Genomic DNA, 14,967 nt, shown 5'->3' on the forward strand with positions numbered 1-14,967 from the left:
ATGAGGAGGTAATATTATGGATATTTTATTTGCATTTCTCTAGATATTAAAATCTGAGTTTTTGTTTTTTCTTGATGTATATTAATTATACAGAATGGTGGGTTTCATTGTGGCATACTGATACATGCATATATCATAATTTGACAAGTTTCACTCTCCAAGATCTTCCCTTACCCTCCTTTCACCCCTTCCTTTTCTATCTCATTTGTTTCCTTTCTATTTTCATGATGAGATTCCACATACGAGAGAAAATACATACTTCTCTTTCTGACTCTGTCTTGCTTTGTTTAATATGATGCTGTCCAGTTCCATTCATTTTCTGCAAATTATATAATTTCTTTCTAATGGCTGAATAAAATTCCATTGTGTATATACATTTTCTTTATTCCTTCATCTGTTTATTGACACCTAGGCTGACTATGTACTGAGTTAATTTTTTTTTATTTGCCATTCACATTTTTCTCTTTTGTTCATAAGCAGCATCCATTTTCCTACTATGTTTATTATTACCAATTTTCTTAGTACTATTTTCTATTAAGTATATTCTTCTGCTGTATTTTCTATTCAGTATATTCTTCTGCTGTATTTTCTTCCGATCTTTCACTTATCTTTTTAATGTTATCAAACAGGCATAAAATACATATTTTTTCTTAGTACCTGGAACACAACCCACACCTTGCTAGGCAATGCAAATAAAACAATGAACAAATCAATTTTTTAATTGAGAAATTTAGATCCCACTGTGTAAATGTGGGGAAGGGAAGACTAAGGTGCAGGACACATAATGACAGACTTTAATTGTGTCACTTAAAGACAATGAAATAGGTAACAGTGAAAAAAAGAAATTGGATAAAATGGAGAGTTTATTTAGTCAGATCAAGCTAAGATATCCTCTCTTAGGAGGTAATGTTTGAGTTAACACTTGAATAATGAAAGGAGAAAACTATACAAGACAATGGAAAAATTGGTTGGTAAACAGATGAAGTACTGAGTACCAAGTCCTGGAAAGACAAGTGCCAAGCAACAGATGGACCACTTTAGCAGTAGCATAGTGAATTAGGAGAAAACTGGTAGTTGCTGCAATCAGTGAGGGTGGAGAAGAATGAGTACTTAAGGGTGTAATAAAACAAAGAGAATTAGATCAAACGTATTTTTTCTAGGTGAAAGTTTTCAAATATTGAATATTTCATATACTTTTGGGTGATAGTATTCATTTTATTTTACTTGCAAAGGGAATCCACTAGAAGCTATTAAGGAAATAATACATTGTATTCCGCTTTGTGGAGAAAAGGCCATAAAGGCCAAGAATAGATGTTGATATAGCATTAGTACAATGACATGATGGCTTAGACAAGGCATTCAGATTAGAAATGATAAAAAATGCCATACTTAGATTAACAGAAATACTTTTATTTTTCATATGTTACACAACATATATATGTTGTTACACAACACATATATATGTGTTACACAACATATATATATAGTATCAGAAAGTGAGAAATAAAACATGACACCAAGTGCTTGGCCTAAGGAAAAGGAGGAAAGTCAAGTGCCACTTATAAAATTCCAGAATGTTCCAAAAAAAGAAAATCTGGAGATATAATCAGGATTGCAATGGATGAATTGAGTTTGAAAGAACTATTAGGCATTAAAATGGTGATACTGAGATGGTATATATATATATNTATATATATATATATATTATCATTAGACAATAGAGAATTATATTTTTCTAAAAGTAATTTGTAACCAGTAGTGTCAGATGTTGTTAATGGTCAAAAATTGATAATTCTGGGTTTGTAAAATCTCATTATGACTGTTGTAAGAATAATTAAACAATAACTATACTTTAGCAAAATGGTGACTATTTTTTCACAGTCCTTTAAATTTGACCCCTATCCATATAAGAGTAGAAGAGATGACTTTTTGTCATTTTTTGTTTTATTGTATAAATATAAGAATATAATTTTTGTGTTATTGAATGTATAGATTAATTTGAAAAGGAATTACATCTTTAAAGCATTTATTATTCCCATACAGTAATATGAAAAAAGGAAGTTACAAGAGGAATTTTCTGGCTGCTTACCATTTATCTTCAACACATCTGCATTGTACCTACTTAAAAATCAACAATGACCTCCAAAGGAAATCTGAATGTGCACTAAAGTAGGCATATTCAAAAAGAAAATCCTACCACTTTAAATTTAGATGAGGAGCTTGGTATTCTTAATTATACAGATAATTTTTGTCAACACAAAAAATAAATTGGCTACAAAATCCTCAGGAATTTGCAGAATCCTCTAGCAATAATATTCAATATGCAAAGATGTCAGTTATCACTCAAGCTTTTTATGTGCCGTTGGAGGAAGAAAAGTATTTGCTTCAATTTGATGAAGCTAAACAAACAAAATTCTATCTAGATATCATGGAAAGAACTGGTGTTAACCTAGAATTAACTTTTGTCAAAGACCGAGACCTCTACATAACAGTCTCTGGTAATCTGGAATCTGTCATGAAAACTCAGAAAGAAATTTTTACATGGTTTCATGAACATGTTTTTACTACAAAGTCTAGTTCCAAAGAACAGCATTGCTGTGTTATAAGCAAGACTGAAGATAAACTACAAGACTTGGAACAAAAAGCTGCAATGAACACTGATTTCTTATACCCACATACTCAGAACAACTGGATCAATAATGTTGGCACACACCAGATTACACAGAAATCTCCATACAAAGTCTTTCTTAAATCTGAAGGACAAGACAAGCATGTTATAGAGAGATTACATGAAAAAAAAAAGACATTCCGTCCCTTGTGTGCCAGGCCACACAGTAAAACTACTGACAGTACTATTCAGGAAACAGAGGCATACATGCATTTTCCATTATCCAGTGACAATGAGATAGAAATATTTTTCAAAGGAAGAAAACCACAAGTGGATCAAGCTGAGTCTTGTGTAAGGGAAATTTTTGAGAACACCAAAAAGAAAACAACTACCACAGATAGGGAGATGAAATCACAGCATAATTGTACCATAGGTCCCAAGCACAATTCCACGCAAGAGATCTTAGAAAGAACTGGAGTTTCCATAGAGATCTTACCCTCAGATAGTATGTCAGATTCTGTGACACCTCAAAGTGAGCCTGAAAGTACAGGGGGAGCATTTATTGAAGCCTATTGGAAGGCCAAGGGTTACATTATTTCCTCCATCTCTGCCCCTTCTTGGCTTCACAGATTTATTATTGGTAAAAAACGTCAGAATATATCCAAAGTAACAAAGAACATGCCAAGAGTACATATAGAGTTTACTGGAGAAGATAAAATTATCTTAAAAGGACCAGTGGAAGATGTGAATTATGCTCAAAAAGAAATTGAGATCATACTCAAAGATCTAATTAACAGAATGTATTATGAAGAGATCAACATTGACTATAAATTTCACAAGTACCTGATAGAGAAGAATGGTGCTATCATAAATAGAATTAAGGAGAAGAATAAGGTTTCTGTGTTAATCTTAACTGAAAATGAAAATATCTTGATCAGAATTGAAGGGGAACATCTGGGTGTCCAACAGGCCAAGAGAGAACTTACTGATCTTGCCACTAATTTTAAAAATAAGAATAGGAAGGACTTAATAATTGAGCAAAATTTCACCACACAATTATTGGGAAGAAAGGTGAACGGATCCATGACATACGTAAGAAATTCCCAGAAGTTATGATTAATTTTCCAAACTCATCAGAGAAAACTGACATTGTCCAACTTATAGGGCCAAAACATGAATTAGAAAAATGCACAGAGTATTTGGAGAACGTGGTAAAAGACATTATAGAAAACAGTTATTCTATAACTATTCCCATCTTCAAAAAGTATCACAAAAGTATCATTGGAAAAGGAGGTATAAACATCAAAAAATATGTGCATCAAGCAACACCAAAATTAATTTTCCATATGCAAGTAGCAACTCATAGAATATTGTCATTAGTGGAAAGCCAGAAAACTGTGACATAGCACGTAACTGGATCCTTTCAATTCAGAAAGATATAGCCAATATTTCAGAAGTAGAAATTTTTATTCCTTCCAGTCTGCACAAATCTCTTATTGATTCCAAAGAGTGTTCAATTAGTTCAATCATGGAAGAATGTGGAAAGATCCATATTCATTTTCCAAGAAACAACTCAGTTCTTCAAAAAGTCATTTTTAGTGGCCCTGCTGAAAGTGTTGAAAAGGCCAAGGAAAAGCTGTTGCAGCTATCAGAAGAAAAGCAAACCAAGAATTATTCCGCAGCACTGCATGTGAAACCACAGTATCATAACTTTCTTTTGAGTAAAAATGGTGGCAATTTTTCCAAGATCTGTGCTGAGACTGGAGTTCGTGTCATTTTCCCTGCCTTTGAGGACAAAGATCAGGAATTGTTGACTCACACAGGGAAAGAAGAAGCTGTCAAAGATACACAAAAGGGACTAGAGGCTTTAGTTAAAGATTTAGATAATGTGGTAGAAGATAATATGCTGATAAACCCCAAGTACCACCATCACTTTATTATGTGAAGGGCCAGGTTTTACAGGACATGACTGAGGAGTATGGTGGTGTCATTCTTAACTTCTCATGTTCAGGAAAACAGAGCAACAAAGTCACACTAAAAGGAGCAAAACCTTGTGTAGAAGCAGCCAAGAAATATATTTTGGAGATTATTGGAGACTTGGATGCCCAAGTCATGACAGAATGTGTTATTCCCCAGAAGTTCCATTGTTTTATCATAGGATCAATGGGTTCCCAAATTTGACAAATTTCTAGGGATTATAATGTTCAAATCAACTTCCCAGACAAAGAAGGGCTAGCTACAGATATAGATCCAGCTGTTGAGGAAAATAGGGAAGAAATGGGAAGAAACAGCACTAAAGAACCTGCTTATATATCCCCAAAGAAATGTGACACCATATTTGTCTCAGGCCGAAAGGAAAAATGTGAAGCAGCAATGGAAGCTCTTAAGTCTCTAATTCCTGTCACTGCTGAAGTGCATGTACCCTCTGACCTACACCGTTACATTACTGGTCAGAAAGGAAGTGGGATAATAAGTTAATAGATGAATTTGAAGTTAATATCCAGGTATCAGAACCTTGAATAGAGTCGAATATCATATCCATCAAGGGCCTTGCTACAAATGTGGAACAAGCCAAGGCCAGATTACAAGAACAAGTCAAGGCTTTACAATCTGAACTAGAAGATCGGGCATTATGAAACTTTAAACTAATATTTACTCTAGACCCAAAATATCACTCCAAGATCATTGGTCCTAAAGGCTTAGTTGTTGCTCACATTTGCTTAGAGTATGATGTTACTATCCATTTTCCAGTTAAAGAGAGCAATGAAATACAAGTCAAAATCATCATCACTGGATATAAAAATAACACGTTAGCTGCTCGAGATGAAATAATGAAAATTGTGCAGAAGATTGATAAAACCAATACTAAGCAAATCCCACTAAGCTGCCGTGTTCATGGCCATATTATTGGATTCCGTGGAAAAGTTATCCATAAAATAATGAATCAATTCCAAGTAGACATCCATTTCCCTCCAAAAGGGTCCTCCAATTCAAATGTCACTGTGAGTGGACACCCAGATTATGTCAAAAGAGCAATTGACCACATCCTTAATCTTGAAGAATATTATCTGTCTACTGTAATAAAACATGAATCTCAGCAGAATCATATTAACAGTGTCTCTCTTTACAATGCACCCATGGATCCATCCAGGAGTTTTGCAATAAAAGATATTCCCTGTACTACAAAAAACCTTCCAAAATCCTCCTGATGGGAATAACTCTGAGGATTTTCCCAGATTGAACCATAAGATGTTTCCGAAGACTTACACTAGGAGACAATAACAACAATTTAAAAAAAATGTTCTAACCAGATTTCCTGAAAATGCTATCAAAAACTACTTTTAAACTGATACAGCTGCTGGATCATACACACAATTCTTATACCTTTTCCATCAACATATCCCTCTTTAGATCCTCCAAAATACTTAGTGAAGTGCTCAATCATGTGTGTGTGTGTGATAATTACCAACTTAGCTCTAATTTTCACTGAGGACCTGCTCTTGACATTGCTTTTATAGCACAGAGTTTCCACTGTTTTGAATGTAGTCCATTAAATTATTAAACAAATACCATGTGCTAACTAAATTTCATGGTCTGTTCAGCCTGTCATTATTCTTTTACCTATCATTATGAGAACTCAACAACTGTGGCAAGGAAACTATATCTGTGTCATAACCCCAAGCATAAATCTCCTCTTCCCCAAATCTAAAATCAATTGTGCTCTTTTTACTTTTGTCTTCTGTTTTATTTGCATTACTCCATATTTCCTATTATAGAGTGCAACCATTTTTTTCCAAATTTATCAGAGATTATCAAACAGGAAGAAAAATAAATTTGGGGCAGTGTAAGTAGATTCTGGGTGTGGTGTTGCATATCAAAGCTTGCATAGCAGTGATGTTATTAGAAAGAACAAGGGATGTTAAAGAGTATCAAATTATTTAGAATGGTTTTGATTTCTCAGCCAATGGTCCTCCATTTAGGCATTTGAGAGTTCCATGATTTTTTTCATTCCTCAGACACATTCTTTGGAAGGTCTTGTTGGGGGAAAATGTCAAACCAAAGAACAGACTGTCCTTTTATTGGCTTCCCAGTGATATTCTAGGTTAGTAAAGCCATAAAGTAATGGTGCCTAGTGTTGTTTTATTACCAAGTTATATTAGTGAATGCTTTGGTTACTACTTAAACCCCTCCTGAAGAACTAAAACAATTACAACCTAATTTGCTGCTGCTATACCTAACTGATGTCTGCTATCAAAAGCCACCCACTCCTAGTGTTTTCCTAATTTGAAGTGAGCCACCTTGCCCAAGGTCATGTCATCTTCCCTTGGGTAGCCTCGATTCACTTAGCAGTCAATAGGTATAAATACCAAGTCCCCAGAACAACTCTGCTTAGATACCCCAAATTTAAAGCTCACCCTGAGCTCAGTGGAGTACTCTGTTGTATCTGTATCAAAGCTAAATTCCCTCTGTGCAATTAAGATTTGTTCATTCTTCCATAGTTTAAGATCATTCCTCAGAAAACTTCCTGGTTCCAAATTTTCTGCTTCAGAGTCTGATGCAGCTATGGTTCTCATGATGAATTCATCTAAGAAACATCCCCCTGAGAGATCTGGAGATTTGTCATGGGAGGGAAGATGAAGACAGCTCTTTACTGTCAATTATTATGACTAGATCTTAAGGAGTAGATTATTTTCCTTTAAATAATCTCAGGGTTATCTCTAAAATACAATAAATAAATGCCTAATGTCACACAGAGCTTAGTACCTCTTGATTTTATTTCATTTTGTTTTAGCTCTAACTTCAGAGAGACTGTGTGCTAATATACAGATTCTTCCATCATCCCTTACCTCATCATCGCAGGGTGCTCTTATGGAAGTGGCTCTAGATAGCAATTTAAGGAAGAATGTTGCTTTCATCAAGGTAATATGCATTTTCAATTTAAGTGAACACTGACAAATTTTCTTTGCCTGCACAAGTAGTATAGAGTTCCTAGGGATCCACATGTTCATGGATAACCAATGGTATTAGTCTGGTACAGTGCACATTGTTTTAAAGCAATACTGATTTTCATACCACTGGGTTTATGTCCTAAATTATTATAGATATATACCCTGGATTTTGTCCTAACGCACTAAAATTTACCATTTATTAGAGTTAACATGAGATATACCACACTTACTCACCTTTAGAAAAGTCTACTATCAGCATAGCAGACATTTTTGTTCCACCTTCTTGAATCTCATCCTCAGTTTCAACTGCTTATTAAATCTAAATTACTCTTCAGAATCACTGAAGAGTAATTTAGATTTTGTTACCATAAGACACTGAAATGTGTCAAGTTGAATTTAGCTCAAGGCTAAATAAACAATTTCCTTTTATGTTTTATTTTAAGGTGTATCTAGCTTTGTTTTTTAACAAAGCTATAAGAAAGAGTATCTGCAATGAAATTACATTAACTATCAAGTTATGACAACAATTGCATGAAGGAAATAACAATAATAATAAAAAACCTTCATAGAAATGAATGTTAAAAATAAACCTCTTCCTTTTAAAAAAAATTCTAAAGATGAATTAAATTGAAGAGATAAATACATTTGAAAGTTAAATTCCATAATAGGTTAAAGTCCAAAATAAAAGTCTATTGCCTTTGTGAACTAAAAGTCTACAAGAAAACTAGCAACATGTAATAGGAGGCCCCTGTCTCCTTCCACCCAGATATGCCAAATTAATGTCTATTCATGGATCAGTTCTCTTCAGTAGAAAGTCAAACAAGCTCTGAGACTTCTACACTCTGAGTGACTGAGAAAACATACACATTGAAGGGGTTGTAAAATTTGAGGTACATGCTAGGTAGTGCCCCAAGCACTACATCACACAATTGGGAAAAAATCCTCAATACCCTGCTTCTTGAGTGGAGAGAAGGGTTCACACTTTACATGTACATTACCTTACTCTAAGGTTCTCCAAAGTTTGGCTTTTAATTAACCAACTCTGGGAGTGGAGGAGATTAGGCAAACAGGAGTCTCTCTGAACCACAGGAAAGAAGTGGTGATTTTATACAGGCACACAGCATTTCCTCGGCTTCATACCCTGAGAGCAGTGTAAAAAAAGGGGCCTCAAAACACAGCTCCCTGTTTCTCCCTAAAAGGAGTTTTTATGACACACTTTCCCAGTAGCTATTTAGAAGCCTTGCTTCTTATGAACTTGCATAGTGGAATTAAAGGGACAGAAACGTTTTAATCCACTCAACCAACAGCAGCCTGAGAAACAGACCAGCACTTCTCAAAACTTCTCCACCAATTTTCTCTAACAATTATTCTGGATAATCTTTCTGCAAAGTGTCCACACATGGAGCACAGTAATGTTCAGTTTTCAAGAGTGGGAATGCAACCTAAAACTTTTACCTTAAGGAGCAAAGGGAGTTGGGTATGTGCAAGCCTTTTCAAGATCATAGAATATAGAGAAAGCTTTAAACAGGGAAGCAACCCCAGGGGGTACTATGAAGAAAGTGTTGAATAAACAAAGCCCTGTTTCTCCCCATGGCTACTTTAAGACCTGGCTTCTAACTACCTTGCGTCAGAGGAGTTAAAGAGCAGATGAAAAGTAGTTCTCCAATAACCCTGCACTTCCTGAACCTTCTTTTTACCGGTACACCCCAGCAACAAGTCAAGTTCTACCAGCTCTTCCTGGAAAGAGTTGGTCCATTCATTAAGCACCACAACTTTTATACTTTTATTGATGTGGGTGTGGGGTACTGTGGATTGATCTCAAGGACATTCTACCACTGAACTATATCCCCAGCCCTTTTTATATTGAGACAGAGTCTTGCTAATTTGCTGAAGCTGGCCTTGAAATTGAGATCCTCCTGCCTCAGCTTTCTGCATCACTATGATTACAAATGTGTGCCACTGTTGTCCAGCCCAACTATTATAGTTATTACACAAATGATTGCATCTCTAATCTCATATCTCTGGGAGCTGAAGAGACTAGACATATGTGAGTCTCCCAAGATGACATAAAAAGAGGTGGTTTTAAGCAAGCATGAAACATTTCCAGGAGCTACATTTCCTAAGAGCAGTGCACTAAAAGGTCTAAAATGTACAGCTACAATTTTCTTTCCAAAGGGGTTTACTGAATACTTTTCCAGTGTTTATTTGATGATGTATTTAATATACATTAAGAAGCTAACAAAAGGAGAAAAAGTAGTCTTTGGGGAGTAAAGAGATATGATAGGAAAATAATAACTAGATAAAAATTTTACAATAGTCTGAGTTAAAGTCACTGTTTAGTGTTCGGAGAAGCCATAAAATTAAAATTAACTATCACTGATCCCAATTTTATTTCACAAAATTTATATTGTTAATGTACTCCCAAGAGACATTCAGAGTTGGTTTGGAAAGCACAGAAGAAAAGATTGCATGTTTTCCCAAATTGCAAAGATTTCAAAGTTTTCTTAAAGGATAATCACAATGGCCAAATCAATACTTATAAAGACAGAGATTAATTAAAATTAACTAACTCTTCAACATAGCTCAATGAAGACAAGGTTGGGTTAAATTGAGATGTCAGTCTATCATGATAAGCTTCCTGAGAGAAAAGGGTAAGCCCTCTCTGGGAAGAATAGCATATAACAATTTTTTCTACTTTTCTCTTGTATACAATATGTGGTATATAGTCAAAACAAAAGAATACTTGAGGAAGTAGAGATATATAGCCCATAGTTATAGAGAGACAATTGAAGTGTTCTCATAAATGGCTCAGAAGCTAGAACCAGCAGACAAGATCTTTAAAGCAATGAATTTTAAAATATCAAACAAGATAAGTAAAAAGAGACAAAATGAATAAATGTGGAGTATTTTAGCACAGCAATGGAAAGTAAAAAGGAATCCAGTGGGTATTGAAGAAGTGAGAAAAATTAATACCTAAAATGAAGAATTAATTTATTGGATTAGATACAATGCTAACTGAACATGTTCTAAGAAAAGACAAATAATGATGAAAATAGGGCAAAAAATTGTCTAAACTGAAGATGTGAAAAGAAGATTAATAGGAAGAAAGAATTATAGTACTAGACTGTAAGATACTATTAAATTGTCTAAAACTGGAGCTAAACTTTTTTTTCTGTACAGTACTAGATAGTAAATATGTCAGAATTTTCAGGCAGTATATTCTGTTTTAATGACTTAACTCTTCTGGTTTACAGTGAAATCAACCATAAAAATAAATAAACTAATATATTTGTCTATGTTCCCATAAAATTTCATTTACAAAAATAGAGAGTGGACTGGATTTAGCTCATAGGCCGGAAATTTTGTAGAAATGTAGCATAAAATAAGTATAATTAAAACTGAGAAATAAAAGTAATATAGAAAGAAGAATAAAGAATATTTGAAGTACCAATAGTTGATAAATTTCCAAATTCCAAAGAGTCAGTGAAAAATGAACAGGACAAAAACAAAACAAAAATTTCTTCCAGAAACAGCATGATTAAATTGCTGAAAAACAAAGAGAAAATCTGACAGGCTTATATAAAAAAAGGTATATTAAATACAAAATCATAATATTAAGAATTTTTACTGACTTATGAAACAAATAGAAGACAATGGAATGGCACCTATTAATAGTTAAAGAGGGTAGTGGGGGTAATATTCTTCAAGTATAATTCTGTATCCAAGAATCATAAATTTAAAAAATTATGGCAAAACAAAGTTAAACAAACAAAAGTTGATGTAATTCACTGTCTACAACCAGAAGAACAAGTTCTAACAGGTATGTAAGCTAAAGGTAGATGATCTAGTACATACTCAGATTTTCAGGAAGGAATGAAGTATTACATACAGTGACTTAATAAAAACTATATAAGACCTTTAGAGACATTTCTTTAAAAGACTAGAGACTTAAATATCCTCAAAAATTGTTAAACTCTGGAAAAATTTGTCAAAACCTACTATTTTTGAACTCTGAAAAATAAAACATTGTTTTCCAAGAAAAACATTGTACACCTCAATAGTAACTGCAAGTTTTGTAGTTTTTGCCTGATGTTATAACTCCCTCTAATCCCATTCTCTTATCTCTAGCTCCTTGGTATATTGAAAATCAACAGATATATCTGTGATACATATGAAAACTAGCAATCCAGCATAAATGAGTAAAGTAGGTAGGAGAAGTCACCAAAAGATGGTTCTACAGATAATAGTGACTGTTTGACCTGGAAATTTTCTATAAGGCTCAATTATCAGGAATTTTTTTATTTGAGTTGACTCAGGGTTTGCTATGTGTAAATAGCTCTATCTTCAATGCAGTTATTTAACAAAATCAAATGTAATTGTTTATACTAGAGCTTTCTGACTTGTAGTTAAGAAAAGGCTGACTAAAAAACTTGAAAGAAAAAGGGAAAAAATGAAAAATAAAATGTCTACAGGTTGATTTGAATAAGTGATATATTCTTGGGGATCTAGGAGACCGCGTGTACATGTGCTTATGAATAACCTGACAAAAGACTAATATTTGGTGGCTGATCTGATAGCCACCAAAAACAAAAAGTGAAGGCTAAAGCAGAGCTGTAAAATTCTGAAACACATACATACAGAAGATTAATCAAAAATTGGATAATTATTGGTTCAGCACATTAAAAGAAATATTGAATTATAATATTTGTAGGCCACTAATCTATCCAAACAGAGAATTCTGTGGCTATAGACACAAAATAACACAGTTTCATATAATTTGTTCATTAAAATTACTTAACAACAACAACAAAACAAACTCTGAAAGGAACAGAATCCAATTTCCATATTTGTCACATTACTTAAAAATGTACATTTTCCAACAAAATTATAAAACCTGCAAAGAAACATAGAAATATGCTCCATACACACATAATAATGTCATCAATGGAAAGTGATTTTGAGGAAGTATAAATGTTGAATTGACCAGAAAAAAAGGTTTATATCAGTTATTATTATTATGTATAGGATTATATAAAGATTTAAAGGTAAGTATGACAAAACTAACTCATCAAGTCAAGATTAGCAATAGAGATATAAATTAATTTCAAAAGAACCAAACAAATTCTGGGTTGCAAGCTGGACTAAATGAAAAATTCACTAGATAGGCTAAGTAACAAATCTGAATTAACAATACAATGGAATCAATGAATATTAAGAAAGGCCAACTGAGAATATAGTCTGGGTAAGAAAAAAAAAAGAATGAGGAAAAATAGAGCCTTAGATACCTATGATGTACCATCAACATATACATAATAGGATTTCTAGAGAAGAAAGGAAAAGAAAGAATGCTTGAAAAAATAATAGCCAAAACTTCCTCACATTTTATGAAACACTCTAATCTGTATTTTTAAGAAGTTCAACAAATTTCAAAAGTATAAACTCAAAGAGCTGCACACCTACATACATTATACTGTCAAAATGAATATCAAAAAGTCTTGATTACAAAAATAGAAAAGCAACTTATCATGTATTCTTGATAAATTCTTGATAAAATACCAAAATATTCATTAGAAACCATTAAGACCAGAAGGCACTGGAATGATAAAATTAAAGTAATGAGAGTAAGTAGGAAGACTGTCAACCAATAATTCTGTATGCAGGAAGAAGACAATCCCAAAATTTAAGAAGAAATTAAAATATGCCTCAGTTGACAACAACAGAACTTGTCACTAGGAGATCTGACATGCAAGTAATACTAAATGGTAGCCCTTCAGGATAAAAAAAAAAAATTAGAGGCTAATAAGTAGTTTATATAAAGAAAAAAAAGAGAGGAATGATTAGCTACAAATAAATTATAAAATACAATATTATTTTCTTGTGCAAATTATTTTGTCTTCTATCAGATTGAAAGAAAACTATTAAAAATAATGATTATGAACTGTTTTAAAGAGCTTATAAATAAAAATAAAATCTGTATGACAGTACTTCTATGAAAGATGGATGAGGGAAAACAGGTATATTTCACTAAAATTTTGTGTAGTGTTAAAATTTAGTTGGGCTGGCATTGTAGCTCAGTGGTAGAGTGCTTGCCTAGCATGTGTGAGGCACTGGGTTCAATTCTCAGCACTGCATATAAATAAATAAAATAAAGGTCGTTTGACAAATATAAAATATTACAATAATAAAATTTAGTCAGTGTAATACTAAACTACATTGTATTCAACCAAAGTAATAATTGCAATCCTTGGGGGAAGCCCAAGTGAAAGCACAAAACATATATAGAGAAAGGAGAATAAAACTGTGTTCTAGAAAATATCTATAAATAGAAAAGCATGCTTTAATGGAATAAGGGGGAAAAAGCTACATAAAACATATGAAAAGAGTAATTTGACCAGGCTTACATCTTATATGAACAATTAGAGTAAACGAAAAGAGATTCAACATTCTGGTCAAAATACAGATAATTTCATGACAGAAAAATAAATATAATCCAACTGTATGTTGTTTAGAACAAACATATTCAAAGAAACAAATAGGTTCAAAGTAAATGGGTAAAAACAGATGAACCATGAAAACAGTACTTAGAAACGATTTAGTGTGGCTACAATAATATCATATAAAATAAAATTTATGACAAAAATTGTCATTAAACACATATTTTTCACTAAAAAAGGGTCAATAATCATGAATACACAAAATTTCCAAAAATAGAAACACCTAATAAGAGTCCTTAAATATGTGAAACAGTGAAGAAAGAACAGAAGGAAAAACAGATAATTCAACTATAATAATCAAAATGTCAATACCTGGTTTTGAATAATGGATGGGACAACTAGATTGAAGATTAACAAAAAAAGTATGAGACCTGAACAAAATTGTAAATCAACTGAACTTCACAAGCAAGTATAAAAATATATACTCAACATCATGCATGTTAAGTGTACATGGAGCATTCTCCAAAATAGATCATGTATTAGCCATAAAGAAAATGCACATAATTTGATAGTATTTGAAATCATTTACAGAAATTTATCTGACCAAATGAACTAAAATTTTAAAAAATTAATAAAATAAATTTGGATATTTTTATGGTTTATGAGGTGTCTGAGAATGTCCTGTATTAATGCAGGAAAGTTGAGAGATAAAATGCTTGAACTATGAGAGGTTTTTTTTTATTAATTGTTCAAAATATTACATAGCTCTTGACATATTTCATACATTTGATTCAAGTGGGTTATGAACTCCCATTTTTACCCCATATACAGATTGCAGAATCACATCGGTTATATATCCACATTATTACATACTGCCATAGTAATGTCTGTTGTATTCCGCTGCCCTTCCTATCCTCTACTATCCCCCCTCCCCTCCCCTCCCCTCCCATCTTCTTTCTCTACCCCATCTACTGTA

The 14,967-nt window shown here is 33.1% G+C and overlaps 1 pseudogene; it reads left to right on the forward strand.

The window, feature by feature from the left end:
• The first annotated feature begins 2,135 nt into the window (after positions 1 to 2,135).
• On the forward strand, positions 2,136 to 5,890 carry LOC107156236 (annotated as a pseudogene).
• Positions 5,891 to 14,967: the final 9,077 nt, after the last annotated feature.

This window comes from Marmota marmota, unplaced genomic scaffold (genome assembly GCF_001458135.2).
Source record: "Marmota marmota marmota unplaced genomic scaffold, marMar, whole genome shotgun sequence".
NCBI classification, from domain to species: domain Eukaryota; kingdom Metazoa; phylum Chordata; class Mammalia; order Rodentia; family Sciuridae; genus Marmota; species Marmota marmota.